Genomic DNA, 16,201 nt, shown 5'->3' on the forward strand with positions numbered 1-16,201 from the left:
CTCTCTGCTGCCACCTCTGTCCATTTCAGGAACTATGAACAGTAGCGAATCCCCATAGAAAACCTCTCCAGCTCTGGACAGTTCCTGACATTGAACTGTGGCAAGAGCACAAAGGTGGTAAGTGAAACGGTTCGCAGGCTGCCTCTTTTGACCAAGTTACTGCTGAGCAAGGGTATCTGGTGTCATTGCCATGACAGGGAGGGAAGCCGATCTACTTCTGTCCTGGAGGTTGTGGCCAGGGTCGCTTTAACCAGAGGGCACATGGTGCACGTGCACCGGGCCTACTGGTTAAAGGGGCCCACCCTGAGCAGGGCCGGCTTTTGCTCTGTGCGACCATTGCGGTCGCACGGGGCTCCGGCCACCAGCCTGCCAGGGGGGCGCCATCGGGATGGGTAAGTTACCTATCCATGGCGCCCCCTGCAGGGCCCCTCCGCCTGTTGCTGCGCTCTGTACTGTAGCTATGAGCGCTCGTAACGAGCGCTCACAGGTACAGGCAGCAGCAGCGGCACTGACAGGTCGGGAGCAATTGGCTCCCTCCCTGTCAGTCATCCCTGTGGCCGCAGGCAGTGCTTTACCTGCGGTCACAAGAGGCCGCTCTTCCGTAGTGGTATCGGCGCTGGGGGCTATATACTACTGGGGGCAGCACCTAGTGGTCTAGATTACTGGGGGAAGCACACAAGGGGTCTTTATACTACTGGGGGCAGCACAATGGGGTCTATATACTACTGGGGGGTGCACAGGGGGTATATATACTACTGGGAGCAGCACCTATTGGTCTATAGTACTGGGGGCAGCACACAGGTGTCTATATACTACTGGGGGCAGCACACAGCTGTGGGGGAGCACAGAGGGGTGTAACTACTATATAGGGGTACATAGGGGGTAACTACTGTATAGGGGTACATAGGGGGGTAACTACTGTATAGGGGTACAGGGGACCTTACTACTGTATGTGTTGGAGCCTAAAATGTTTCTCTGGCAGATTCTGGAGAGAAGATTCACAGCTGGGGAAGACTTCATGGTGGCCCAGGCTGGAAGGAGTGAAAGAAAAGGTGACAGACTCTGATCTGAGAAGACGCCCCCTGTGAGTAAATGGATGTAACTGTTATAGGGCTGTAGTGATAGTGGTCATGGTGTGGCGGTATTATGTAATGGTATCATTGGTGATATCGTTATGAGGTAACTACTGTATGTATCGGGGCTCTTAATACAGTGTGGGGACATTTTCAGGGGATCATACTGTGTGTGGAGCTCCGATTCTGATAACGCTGGGTTGGGGGGGGGGGCCCACTCTTGAGGCCTGTGCACTGGGCCCACCAATGTATTAAAACGGCCCTGGTTGTGGCCACTATATCTTTGGAAGGTCGGGAGCCCCAATTTCAGGATTTGGTGAAGCTTAGCTCCATGACGGTTGGTGGAAGAGATAGGGCCCTACTTGATGGTCTGACATGCCATCTAATGCAGCACATTGACTGGCGCTCTTTTCATGAGGTTATTACAAGCTTTGACTGTTGTGTAGGAAGAGCCGTGTGTACAATCGGTAAATCGCTCATACAGACCTTTGCTGCTACTATTTGTCACTTACAGGGGTCAGACCTCCGCGCCCCCCGGCAATCTCAGTACATGACTCTCAACTCTATGGAGTCAGACCAAACAACCCCCTGCCCCGCGATATCTTACTTTTCCTCTCAAATGTTCTATGCGATTTGCTGTCACATGTATTAGGACTTTATTACAGTTGTGACATCTGTTAACAAAATGGTCAAATCGCACAGAAAGTGCAGCCAGGCGAGATGGTTTTTTGGTTTCTGTCATTTCACAGTCACAGTGCAGCACCATTCACTAACATCATGTGTGACGTCAAAGAATATTTGTGTGATGCGACCAAACTCACATGCAGCCACAGCCTAATAGGGCTCTTAGGGCCCTATTCCACCGGATGATTATCGTTCAGATTATCGTTAAATCGTTCGAATCTAAACGATAATCGTTCGTTTGAATAGCAGTTACCGACTATCGACCGAACGAGAAATCGTGGATCGTTTAATAAGACCTGGACCTATTTTTATCGTTGCTCGTTCACATTGAATAAGAAGTCGTTCGCAGTAGTGACTAACGCAATAGCGATGACAAGACGACCGCAAGAACGATCATAAGTAACGATTATCTTCCCATGTAAATGGGCGAACGATTTCAGGTCTTTCGCAATAGCGGTCGTTTGGATCGATTATTGTTAATGATTATGCGAACGATAATTGTCCCATGGAATAGGGCCCTTACAGATGCCTCATGGGAAACACTCATTACCACTCACTGACACTGCACTGGAGCCTGTTGATGCATATAGTCATAGTCATAGTCAATACGGTTGAAAAAAGACACATGTCCATCAAGTTCAACCAAGGAGGGGATGGATACAGGGAAGGGGGACTTCACTGCTGCACATACTGCTCCTGTTACTCCTGCTGCAGTGACGGCCAATGTAAATCCTCTTACAGATGTGTCCACTGAACCGATGCCTACAGTAGTCACGATTATTGCATCCAATGACCGCTTCAATGTCTACTTCTAAAGAACTTCATCAAAACAGCAGAGTAGCGCAGCAGAAGTGTGCTGGACCCATAACCCAGCGGCCAATGTTTTTCATGTTTCTATGGAACATTTGCAAAATTTAGATTTCACTGTCACTTTGTTATGTTGTGTTATGATTGATAACCATGTTTCCTTGCAGGTTGCGGCTGGTGCGGAGGACGGCACATTAGTGGATGAAGTCACCAGTACTAAGTTCCTGGTTCTTACTTTTTGCAGATATCTGGGGCACCTGTATTACTCACCACTTTTCATGGCCATATCTTGCGTTGTGCATCTTTGTTCATGCCGATGATGTGATTTATACCGTCATTATAGGCTGGTAGTGATATAAGGAGGGATGATTGCTCTTTATAGTAGTGATAATATGGTTAACACATAACTTATGGCTCAGTTATGCATATCATTAGGTGTAATTGCTTTCTCTTGTCAAGTGGTGGTGTGACAAAGAAGGTTTTTTATTAGTGTAGCTGTAATAAGGTCATTATGTTCTTGCTTGGTTTACAATGATGCAATGAGCGCATAATCTTTCCTGCGAGCTAAAGTTCCAAAACTTTTAAGAAGTTAATTGAAAAGTTGCTGTGATTGGTGGAAACTGGTGTCCCTATTAAGGGTATGTTCACACACATTGGAGTTTTATTGCGCAAATGCATCTAAAGACCGCTGGACGGCGATGAAATGATTAATTACTGCAATGAAATGATCGATTACTGCAATTAGATGATGCATTCACATTGCGTTACTGCATGAGTGAACAAAGCCTAATGTGCCAGTCATTGTATTCATGGTGGTGAGAAGTTCCTGCCAAGCTCTGGCTGTCTTGGCCAATGGGATCTCCGTCCAGGACAGGGTGATTTAGTGGGAGGCCCTGTGCCCAGGGCTTAATCATCAATGCATAGGGATTGTAGTTATCATGCTGTAGGAAAACTGGCTTCTGGTGGTTCCTGAGGGGAAGTCCGTGAACCACCTGGGTGTAAGGAGCCGCTGTGCTTTACACAGGCCGATTATCGACGGTAAGGATTCTTGCCTTGGAAAAAGACCCCATGTAACTAATTGTTTGCAGTCTCTCTATTGATGTCTATGGTAGTCAGAACCCCTCATCATGGGTTACTGCATTGTTATTATGATCCCCTGGTTGAGGTTCAAGTCATTTGTGCCTAATGTTCTTCAGCAGCACCACCTCTAACATTACCTTTAGAACAATTGTCAAGGTTGATTTTGGCCATTCGGACATGACGTGACCCCATAAACAGTAGTAGTGGCTGGATCCATTGCTTCAGAGAGAGAAATAGTGCAGGGAAAAATTGTAGAAAATATAGTAATACCTCTGTTCTTAAACACAATTATTCCGGAAGGCTGTTCGAGAACGGACCTTTGTGTTCCCATAGGGAACAATGTAAGGCTATGTTCACACTACGTAAATCTATGGCCGTAGTTCTCGCCGCAGAACTACAGCCGTAGATCTGCGGGGTGGAACATAGCATTATTTGCTATGGGATCCCGTCCGGTTCCCATACGGCACCGCAAACAACTGACAGGTCCATTATTTGCGGACGGAATTCAATGAATTCCGCCCGCAGAAGGACCTGGCAGTTCACACAGCGGCTCCGGCCGCTTGCTTCACTCTGTGCTATGGGAAGCTCTGATGCGGGCGCGCGCTGATGCTTTAGAGCTCCACGGAGGAAAGATCATCCGGCCGGTACTTAAGTACTGTCCGTAATGATCCGGTCTGTGACCGGACGTTCTGTGACCAGGCCGGAGTCACGGAACGCAGGGTCTCATACGTAGTGTGAACATAGCCTAAATGTGTTTAATTGGTGTTTACACTCCATGGGTGCAGGTGAAGAGCGCCCAGCCCACAGAGTGTAAAGAGTTAAGTGGTGATGCAATAGCATCGCCACTTACCTCCTGTGCACTAGCAATAAGTAGTGATGCATGGTGCACCACTACTTACTGTAAAGGAGGGGGATTCCAATCATAATGAACATTGTTCGGTATGTGAACAAACAGGGGAGATAAATGTCAGCTCAACTATTGGTCAGCTGGCAGTTATTGAGGTGTTCAGGCACCGAGGTTACCAGAGCGTGGATTCCGGTCATAATGAGGGGGATCCCTGCTCTAAACTGGCCCAGAGAGAGTCTCCCTACTGGGCATTTCTGGGTGCCCTTTATGAAAGGTGGCTCAGAGATCCTCCTGCACAGTGATATCCTCCTTCTCCGGGCTATATGCTCACCTGTATAGGAGACACACCGGCTGCCTGGGGAGGGGGATGTCACTGTGCACAGACCGCGGGTAACCCCCAATACACTAGCCAACAGCGTTCGCAACAACTAGCAGAACTTCATACTACCAGCAGTGCATTCAGTGCAAGAGGAAAAGGAGAGCAGCCCTGCAAAGTGACGTCCTCCCTCTTCAGACGGCCGGTGCACTAAGCTGCATAGGAGATATGCTGGCTGCCTAGAGAAGGAGGACATCCCCATGCAGGAGCTCCGGGGGCTGCTCTCCTTCTCCTCCTGCACTAAATGGACTGCTGGTATAGAAGCACAAAGATCTGCTAGGTGTTGGGGGACACTTTTGGCCAGTGTATTGGGGATAACCCGAGCTTTGTGAACAGTGATGTCCTCCCTCCCCAGGCGACTGGCATGTCTCCTATACAGCTGAGGGAGGACATCACTGTGCAGGAGGCGCTCCAGATCTCCTTTCACCAAGGGCACCCAGAAAAGCCCAGCGGGGAGCCCCTCTCTGACTGCTTCCCACCCATTTAGAGGTGGGGTTCTTGTCAATATGATGGGAATCCCCACACCTGTAATCTTGATGTCCAAACACCTCAATAACTGTAAGCTGAAGAATAGTTCAGCTGCCAGTTATCTCCCCTGATTTTGTTCAGATGACAAACAATGTTCAAGTACCAAACAAAACTTCAAAGGAAAAGTGTGATTGGAATATCAAAGTGTATACCACTACCGAGGTATTACTGTAGTGTCCTCCAGTGGGTGAAACATACAGGACCCATGAGCACGCTGTCAGCACACCAGACACTCGAATCCTATTTCTCTTAATCATTTCCCTGATCTCTATTGAAAACCTTTTTTTTTTTTTTGCTTCACTATAAAAAGATATAGTGAAATAGTCTCTCGTCTTTTCACACTAAATTGCACTGCGAGTGCCATATAAACTGTAAACTATGGCAAAAAGCCTTTTACTAATATGCTCAAAATTAGGTACAAGTGCCCTCTGAAAATAGGAATAGGATAGGAGGATATTGGGTGGAAAACACACACAAGGCTGCGGCGAGTTATCTTCAGGCATCGATAAAACACCTTATAGTTTTATTGCACTGCAGTGTTCCCACTGAAACGCTGCAGTGTGTGAACACAGTCTAAGGCCTTATTCACACGTCCTGTAAAGTTGCCTGTAATTGTGGATCCGTAATCATGGTTCAAATTAGAGCAGATTGATTTATATTGGGCTAACCATACAGTCTGTTTTAATTTTGATCCGTAATGTTTTATAAGAAAAAGGACATGTCCTAGTGCGGATTGTGACTGCGGTACAGATTATCAATATACGTGTAGGGGATCCGTATTTTTGATGGATGACACGGATCAAATCTAAGCAAACTAGTACTGCTCCCATTTTACGGATATGGATGCAAATACGGATGATTTTCCACGGATCACAGAGACAAAATAGCCCAGAAAAATCGCTGAACGTGTGAAAGAGGCGTAAGGACCTGATTATCGACAAGGAGCTCATTTACATGATAGCTGGCCTGTGTAACAGCGTCAGATATCAGCCAAGGGGCAGAAGGAAACCCACTTGTCAACTGATCACATTTTTTGGGTGGGCAAAATTTCCCGACTGCACATTTACCTATGTAAGCAGGAATGTGCGGGGACAATAACAATAATAACAATATATTTAAATGGCCGTACGGATTATGCAAATTGTTTGTGTGGCTTGGCCACACAATTACTTGTGCCTTGTAAAGGCGATGCAAACAAGCGCCAATCTTGCTAATCAGCGCTTGTAAAAGGACCTTTACTGACCGATCAGCTGAGAGCTGCAGATAGATAAGGCGCCCCATACGCAGTCCTTGGGTAGATAGTGGGGGAGATGAATAATATCCCCCATAATAACAAAGGTTCTAAGGCCAAAAAGACATTGTATGTCTGTTGTGTCCCACCATGGGTGTTGCTCGTAGTTACACCCTTTCGCAAAAGCCTGTACTTTTTTGATGTAAGTGGTGATGTAGTAGTGTTAAAGTTTCCCCACAAGATGTTGCTATTGTAAATGTATGTACTTAGTTGTAGCACAGCTGTAATATTGAAAGAGTTATTGTTTGTTTGTGTGTCACATGGATCTGTAGGCCAATGAGCGTGTTTTCTTCTTCTGTCCTATTATTTCTCTCTTTACATCTTACATATGCACTCTTCACCCATTCACAGCACACCTTACAGAAGCTGTAGATAGGAAGTCACGTGGGTAGAAGAAGTGTAGTGTCTTTTGTCACTAGACTCTGTAGAGGAAGGACACAAAAAAAAAAAAAAAAAAAAGGACACAAGCCAGAATGCTTTCTACAGCGGTCAAGTTGGGCCCTGGCCCTCTGCCAGGTCCCTAGTCTCAGTGTGCAGTCTAGAAACAGACCCAGGCACATAAGGCTAACCTTTTCTTCCCAAGTAACTTTACTCAACACTATGCAGTGTTCACTACAGATCTGGATCCTAAACTATCAAGTGTCCTATTAGGTATAAAGTCTTATATCAATGCAAAGCTGTATGACCTGCTGCATACAAGTAAAGCAGATTTTATTTATGATAAAGAGACTGTGATTTCTCATCCAGCACCAACACAGTACACATACATTCCTTGAGTCATCTCCCCTGTGGGTGGGAGTACCGATAGTCCGGATGGGTCACTATTCCACTCCGGACCACCGTGACAACAGCCCAAGGGACCCCGCAACAGGAACACTGTCCACAGAGGAACAAGGTGCAACCGGACCTTTAAACTAAAAGCAGGTGTGCCATCATACCTGTGTGCCCAACCGGCACTGGCGTCACAACATAACATTACTGGGCCCGGCTGTATCTCGGCCAACCACCATAGAACTGGCGTCACACTGTACCAACTGACAAGTGACCGGCCGTACCTCCACACCAGGGGGGGTCACCACATGTCCATGTCCAGTGTGTTCATCCCATGAGCCTGCAATCCGGAAGGTGGCAAAAGCACCTCAGCAGGTTGTAGACAATTTCCATCATTATAGGGAATAAATTCATTTCTGACTCCAGCTCAGGCAATGAAAATATTCAGAATAAATCTCTGGATCAGTCCTCTCTACAGATCATAACCTGTAATATTATTACGCTTCTGAAATGAACCTATTATAGTTATCTATTTTAGGGTGTTCTCTGTTACCACTGCTTATAGCAGAGTGCTCCATAGTCTCACTGCTCTTAATGTAAAGACTCTATAGAGAGCTCCATAGTGTCACTGCTCTTATAGTAAGGAGTCTATAGAGAGCTGCATAGTCCCACTGCTCTTACTGTAAAGAATCTATACAGAGCTCCACAGTGTCACTGCTTACTGTAAAGAATCTATACAGAGCTCCACAGTCTCACTGCTCTTACTGTAAAGAATGTACAGAGAGCTCCATAGTGTCACTGCTCTTACTGTAAAGAATCTATACAGAGCTCCACAGTCTCACTGCTCTTACTGTAAAGAATGTACAGAGCGCTCCATAGTGTCACTGCTCTTATAGTAAAGAATCGATAGAAATCTCTAGTGTCACTGCTCTTACTGTAAAGAATCTACAGAGAGCTTCATAGTGTCACTGCTCTTATAGTAAAGAATCTATAAAGAGCTCCAGTGTAACTGCTCTTACTGTAAAGAATATATACAAAGCCCCATAGTCTCACTGCTCTTACTGTAAAGAATCTATACAGAGCTCCATAGTCTCACTACTCTTACAGTAAAGAATCCTGTTCCATGTTGATGGAGAAACCCTCTCTCCACTAGATGTAAAGATTGCCCACTTGTTATAGATACGGTCCTGAGTATATACAGATCATCAATAGACTTACAATGCAACAAGTCAGATACCAGTGGCGAGCTGGGGAGTGAAGCACACAGCTGCACTCTTCTATATCTTCTATATTTGGAGAATACAAGCAATGAATATCTCTGTACTATGCCCACAGGAGTGGCAGCAGCATGGAGGACAGTATATAGCAGCAGGGCCGCCATCAGGAATTTCGGGGCCCCATACAACCAAAGTGTCTGGGCCCCCCACATTAATAAAAAAAAAATTGTGTGTTCGACCCACGCCTTGCTGGGAGGTATAATTTGGTTCAGATCAATTCTAGAGAACTGGCTCATATACCCCATTTTCCCCAGTGGCTTAAAATGTAACCTCTGTTATACAGTTATAAAATTGTAGAAACTTAATGTGAACAAGGTGCAATTTAAATGTCACCATACAGACACTTACTTGTATAGCTGTCTCTTGTGCTCTGTATGCAGTGCATTATATTCACCCCTGCAACGTACAATTTATAGCGTGTCTACAAGCCCAGCGGGGCTCATTATGATGGAGACTAAAACTTATACAAGAGTGGGGTAGGGGTTCCCCTGTATTCAGAATGCTGTTGAGTGCTAGGCAATGCCCCGTTTGTGGTTATTGAATTTCGAGGGTCTGGGGGGCTGTGTGATTTGTATATGTTCACCAATATCCCCCCCCCCCGGTATGCTCACTAACATAGAATATGTTGATAAGGCTAATATAATGAGGCTGTTCCATGTTAGTGAGAATATACAAATCACACCCCCCCCAGGCAGACTAGTTTAGCTCACCCAAGACAGTGATAGCGAATACATGGCAGTGAGAACGCTTTCTAGGAGATCCTGTTTGTGCAGCAGAGGTGTCTTTATCCTGCTCTGCATAGACCCCCGAAATTCAATAATCCCAGACAGGGCATTGCCTAGCACTCAACAGCATTCTGAATACAGGGGAACCCCAACCCCACTCTTGTAATAGTTTTAGTCTCCATCATAATGAGCCCCGCTGGGCTTGTAGACACGCTATAAATTGTACGTTGCAAGGGTGAATATAATGCACTGCATACAGAGCACAAGAGACAGCTATACAAGTAAGTGTCTATTTGAATTGCACCTTGTTCACATTTAGGTTCTACAATTTTATAACTGTATAACAGAGGTTAGATTTTAAGCCACTGGGGAAAATGGGGTATATGAGCCAGTTCTCTAGAATTGATCTCACACACAGACACCAGCACACATGTATACACACATACAGACACCAGCACACATGTATACAGACACCAGCACACATGTATACAGACACCAGCACACATGTATACAGACACCAGCACACATGTATACAGACACCAGCACACATGTATACAGACATACAGACACCAGCACACAGACATACAGACACCAGCACACATGTATACACATATACAGACACCAGCACACATGTATATACACACATGCAGACACCAGCACACATGTATACAGACACCAGCACACATGTATATACACACATGCAGACACCAGCACACATGTATACAGACACCAGTACACATGTATATATAAACACACAGACACCAGCACACATGTATATATAAACACACAGACACCAGCACACATGTATATATAAACACACAGACACACACTTACTCTGACCAGGGAAGCTCCAGGTCCCAGGTGCTGCAGTCCCTCTCCTCACACAGCGGCTCCCCGCTCCTACCCCTCCTTCTCCGACATCCCAGCACAAGTGAAAGCAGGAAGAGGAGATAGTGAGGGGCGGGGGAGGGGGCCCTGTGTCTCTACTGCTTCCTGCCTGTGTGGTACAGCTGTCAGGAGCCTGTATGCAGGGAGGCTGGATGGCCGGGCCCCCCTGGATCCTTGTTTGAGCTCGGGCCCCTGACAGCTGTACCCAGGGGCGTAGCTAAAGGCTGATGGGCCCTGGTGCAAAATGTTAGCTTGGGGCCCCCCCATCTCACCCGATCAGGCAAAGTCATATCTAACGTTATATCCAATTACTCTAATGTGCCGCCATGTTCTAATGCACTGTCACTGCCTCCACCTCATGTACTGCACTACTGCCCCCTATAATTAATGGACTGTACTGTGTCATTGTCTAATCATTGTATTCCAATCTTTGACTCTCCAGCTGAAAAACTACAACTCTCATCATAAACTGCCAGTTGGAAACGATGGGGGTTGTAGTGCTGCAACCTGAAGAGCCACATGCTGCTGCAAAACTACAACTCCCATAATAAACTGTCAGCAGGGCACGATGAAGTTTGAACTTCTGCAACCTGGAGAAATCACCTGATATCACCTGCAGTCCTATGTAACACCACATAACACAGTGGTATCTCTGAGTACAGATAATGTAGATTTCACCTGCAGTCCTATGTAACAGCACAGATAACACAGTGATATCTCTGAGTATAGATCATGTAGTAGATGTCACCTGCAGTCCTATGTAACACCACAGATAACACAGTGATATCTCTGAGTACAGATAATGTAGTAGATGTCACATGCAGTCCTATGTAACAGCACAGATAACACAGTGATATCTCTGAGTACAGATAATGTAGATGTCACCTGCAGTCCTATGTAACAGCACAGATAACACAGTGATATCTCTGAGTACAGATAATGTAGATGTCACCTGCAGTCCTATGTAACACCACAGATAACACAGTGATATCTCTTAGTACAGATAATGTAGTAGTCACCTGCAGTCCTATGTAACACAACAGATAACACAGTGATATCTCTGAGTACAGATAATGTAGATGTCACCTGCAGTCCTATGTAACAGCACAGATAACACAGTGATATCTCTGAGTACAGATAATGTAGTAGCTGTCACCTCGGGGCGCCCCTACTAAATAATGTTCTACAAAATAAGAAAAGTGTCATGCAGTGACTCACCGGTGATGTCTTCTTTGATCTGAGGCGTCACTTTCCCTTTTCCTCTCCATCCGGCCCAGACCTCCATGATGATTCCTTCCAGATATGTTTCATCTTTTCAGAACCTGCGAGACAAACAATTTAGGCTCCGCACATTTCTAGCAGCTTCCTTTCCTTTCTCCCCCTGTAGGCTCCCAAAGTAACTGCGCTGTTTGGTGTTATGTGCAGTAAAGTGAGTAGGAATGTGGGATGCCCCCTGTATGTAGGATCCCCTGCTGTGCCCCCTGTATGTAGGATTCCCTGCTGTGCCCCCATGAGCTAATAATGCCCCTAGAGGTGGCCCCCATGAACTAATAATGCCCCTAGAGGTGGCCCCCATGAACTAATAATGCCCCCAGAGGTGGCCCCATGAACTAATAATGCCCCCAGAGGTGGCCCCATGAACTAATAATGCCCCCAGAGGTGCCCCCATATACTAATAATGCCCCCAGAGGTGCCCCCCATAAGCTAATAATGTCCCCAGAGGTGCCCTTATGAACTAATAATGCCCCCAGAGGTGCCCCCATGAACTAATAATGCCCCCAGAGGTGCCCCCATGAACTAATAATGCCCCCAGAGGTGCCCCCATATACTAATAATGCCCCCAGAGGTGCCCCCATATACTAATAATGCCCCCAGAGGTGCCCCCATATACTAATAATGCCCCCAGAGGTGCCCCCATATACTAATAATGCCCCCAGAGGTGCCCCCATATACTAATAATGCCCCCAGAGGTGCCCCCATGAGCTAATAATGCCCCCAGAGGTGCCCCCATATACTAATAATGCCCCCAGAGGTGCCCCCATACACTAATAATGCCCCCAGAGGTGCCCTCATACACTAATAATGCCCCAGAGGTGCCCCCCATGAGCTAATAATGCCCCCAGAGGTGCCCCTAAAATAACAAACATCCTACTCACCTAATCCACGCTGTGCAGGCAGCAGCTCTTCCTCCTCTTCAGGCTCCATCTTGCGAGCCGCAGGGACGGGACTTCCGGCAGGCGTGATGACGTCGCGTGATGAGGGAATGCAGGAGGAGGACGCTGACAGGTCCTGCTCCTGTATTCTGATTGCTGTATTGTTCCGCCTGCTCACATCGAAGCAATCAGTGCATCCCGAGAAGCTGCGCGGCCGCAGCTTCTCGGGATGCTCAAAAACAAGTGGCAAGGGGGGCCGTGCGGGCCCCCTAGCGTAGCGGACGGGGGGCGGCGGCCGGCAGGCTCCCCCCCCCATGTCTCTTAGGGTCCGGGCCCCATACGGCAGTACCAATTGTACTGCCCTATCGGCGGCCCTGTATAGCAGTACCAAGCAGTGTAAGCTGTGAATCCAGCACAGATGTAACTCACTAGAGCTCGCAGCAGCTCGTTTCTGGCTCTTTCTAACGCCGCCCCCTTCCAATTCTCCATAGACTTCTATAGGCAGCAGTAACCTGATCCCTCAGCAACTTCAAATGTCTCAGATTCCGGTAGGGGCATGTATGGCATAGTGCCAGTCAGATATGGACTTCTGTTTCTGAGAAACTGGTTGCTATAGATACACAGCCATAACAACCAGTCAGCACTTCCCTAGCAACCACTCTGTGTTAGATTAGTCAGGTCTGGCAATGTGTTCGGGGCAGAGAAGGGACCAGGCCTCTCTCCTATACTATAACACACACATTGGGGCTCATTCTGAGCAGCTGTTATCGCTTTATCCCGCCTCACACCGCCTGACATGTATATGGACGTGTCATAAACACATCACATACGCCGGCAGCCGCTCTACAAGGACAGTTATTCATTCCCTATGGGCGTCCTCAGCCCCGGCTCCTCACACACTGCCCGTCTGTCCTTCACACACTGAATGAGCTTATCTCTACCAAGGCAGACTACAACCAGCCGCCGGCCCCGCCCCCTATCTGTGATTGGTTACGGTACTGCTGTTTCTCTTCGCCATTGGATAAACTTTCTGTCAATCGAACTGTCAGCATCTACCAAATGTTTGTATTTGAAGGGGGGATCTCTTGACGCGGTCGTGCTGCTCTCTATACACTAGAGCGCGTTGTGTTGTGGAGCCCACCCCTGCTGCCCATTGTTGGTTCGGTCTCTCTCTGGTGTGAGGTGCATTGGGTCCCGCCCTCGCTCGCCCTAGCGCTGTGCAGGGTATGAGGACGGACGGTGATTGTGGTCGCTCGGTTCCCGGGGCTTGTACGACACACGTCTGGGGACCGATGGGCCATGGGAACGATGTCCGCTCCGGCCTGTGACCTCTGTGCCCCGGAGAGGCGGGCATTCTGCAGGGCAAGGATGCTACAATATCAGCCAGACGTGCCAGCCAGCAGCAGCAGGTAAGCGGCTCCTCACACCGACGTGCTGCCCATACAGGAGCACCGAGCCCGCACCGGGGAGACCCTGCCAGGGCCAGACTGCTGACCGGAGCCGCTGTCACACTGCCCACTGGCCTTCCATCCCCGGGCTCTCCTGTCACACTGCCCCCTCCTCAGTGCCCAGTGACCCGGTGCAGCCCCCCCCCCCCCCCTCCTCAGTGACCCGGTGCAGTCCCCCCCCCCCCTCAGTGCCCAGTGACCCGGTGCAGCCCCCCCTCCTCAGTGCCCAGTGACCCGGTGCAGTCCCCCCCCCCCCCCTCAGTGCCCAGTGACCCGGTGCAGCCCCCCCTCCTCAGTGCCCAGTGACCCGGTGCAGCCCCCCCTCCTCCTCAGTGACCCGGTGCAGCCCCCCCCCCCTCAGTGCCCAGTGACCCGGTGCAGCCCCCCCCTCCTCAGTGCCCAGTGACCCGGTGCAGCCCCCCCCCCTCCCCCTCCTCCTCAGTGCCCAGTGACCCGGTGCAGCCCCCCCTCCTCAGTGCCCAGTGACCCGGTGCAGCCCCCCCCTCCTCAGTGCCCAGTGACCCGGTGCAGCCCCCCCCCCTCCCCCTCCTCCTCAGTGCCCAGTGACCCGGTGCAGCCCCCCCCCCTCCCCCTCCTCCACAGTGCCCAGTGACCCGGTGCAGCCCCCCCTCCTCAGTGCCCAGTGACCCGGTGCAGCCCCCCCTCCTCAGTGCCCAGTGACCCGGTGCAGCCCCCCCCCCCCCCCTCAGTGACCCGGTGCAGCCCCCCCTCCTCAGTGCCCAGTGACCCGGTGCAGCCCCCCCTCCTCAGTGCCCAGTGACCCGGTGCAGCCCCCCCCTCCTCAGTGCCCAGTGACCCGGTGCAGCCCCCCCTCCACAGTGCCCAGTGACCCGGTGCAGCCCCCCCTCCACAGTGCCCAGTGACCCGGTGCAGCCCCCCCTCCTCAGTGCCCAGTGACCCGGTGCAGCCCCCCCTCCTCAGTGCCCAGTGACCCGGTGCAGCCCCCCCTCCTCAGTGCCCAGTGACCCGGTGCAGCCCCCCCTCCTCAGTGCCCAGTGACCCGGTGCAGCCCCCCCTCCACAGTGCCCAGTGACCCGGTGCAGCCCCCCCTCCTCAGTGCCCAGTGACCCGGTGCAGCCCCCCCTCCTCAGTGCCCAGTGACCCGGTGCAGCCCCCCCTCCTCAGTGCCCAGTGACCCGGTGCAGCCCCCCCTCCTCAGTGCCCAGTGACCCGGTGCAGCCCCCCCTCCTCAGTGCCCAGTGACCCGGTGCAGCCCCCCCTCCTCAGTGCCCAGTGACCCGGTGCAGCCCCCCCTCCTCAGTGCCCAGTGACCCGGTGCAGCCCCCCCTCCTCAGTGCCCAGTGACCCGGTGCAGCCCCCCCTCCTCAGTGCCCAGTGACCCGGTGCAGCCCCCCCTCCTCCGTGCCCAGTGACCCGGTGCAGCCCCCCCCCCCCCTCAGTGGCCAGTGACCCGGTGCAGCCATTCCCCCTCCTCCTCCTCAGTGCCCAGTGACCCGGTGCAGCCCCCCCCCTCCTCCTCCTCAGTGCCCAGTGACCCGGTGCAGCCCCCCCCCCCCTCCTCCTCAGTGCCCAGTGACCCGGTGCAGCCCCCCCCCCTCCTCCTCCTCAGTGCCCAGTGACCCGGTGCAGCCCCCCCTCCACAGTGCCCAGTGACCCGGTGCAGCCCCCCCTCCTCAGTGCCCAGTGACCCGGTGCAGCCCCCCCTCCTCAGTGCTCAGTGACCCGGTGCAGCCCCCCCTCCTCAGTGCCCAGTGACCCGGTGCAGCCCCCCCCCCCCCCTCAGTGGCCAGTGACCCGGTGCAGCCATTCCCCCCCCTCCTCCTCAGTGCCCAGTGACCCGGTGCAGCCCCCCCCCCTCCTCCTCCTCAGTGCCCAGTGACCCGGTGCAGCCCCCCCCCTCCTCCTCCTCAGTGCCCAGTGACCCGGTGCAGCCCCCCCCCTCCTCCTCCTCAGTGCCCAGTGACCCGGTGCAGCCCCCCCCCCTCCTCCTCCTCAGTGCCCAGTGACCCGGTGCAGCCCCCCCCCCCCCTCCTCCTCAGTGCCCAGTGACCCGGTGCAGCCCCCCCCCCCCCCCTCCTCCTCAGTGCCCAGTGACCCGGTGCAGCCCCCCCCCCCCCTCCTCCTCAGTGCCCAGTGACCCGGTGCAGCCCCCCCCCCCCCTCCTCCTCAGTGCCCAGTGACCCGGTGCAGCCCCCCCCTCCTCCTCCTCAGTGCCCAGTGACCCGGTGCAGCCCCCCCCTCCTCCTCCTCAGTGCCCAGTGACCTGGTTCC

General features: G+C 51.2%; 1 protein-coding gene across 1 annotated transcript in view; it reads left to right on the forward strand.

Annotated features, from left to right (window-relative positions):
* Window positions 1–13,693: 13,693 nt before the first annotated feature.
* Window positions 13,694–16,201, forward strand: part of MGAT5 (alpha-1,6-mannosylglycoprotein 6-beta-N-acetylglucosaminyltransferase) — a 118,178-nt gene continuing 115,670 nt past the window's right edge. The window contains exon 1 of the mRNA XM_069982605.1: window positions 13,694–13,909. The gene's annotated coding sequence lies outside the window, so the exon portion shown is untranslated. The remainder of the gene's footprint in view (window positions 13,910–16,201) is intronic.

Source organism: Dendropsophus ebraccatus, chromosome 9 (assembly GCF_027789765.1).
Source record: "Dendropsophus ebraccatus isolate aDenEbr1 chromosome 9, aDenEbr1.pat, whole genome shotgun sequence".
NCBI lineage: Eukaryota > Metazoa > Chordata > Amphibia > Anura > Hylidae > Dendropsophus > Dendropsophus ebraccatus.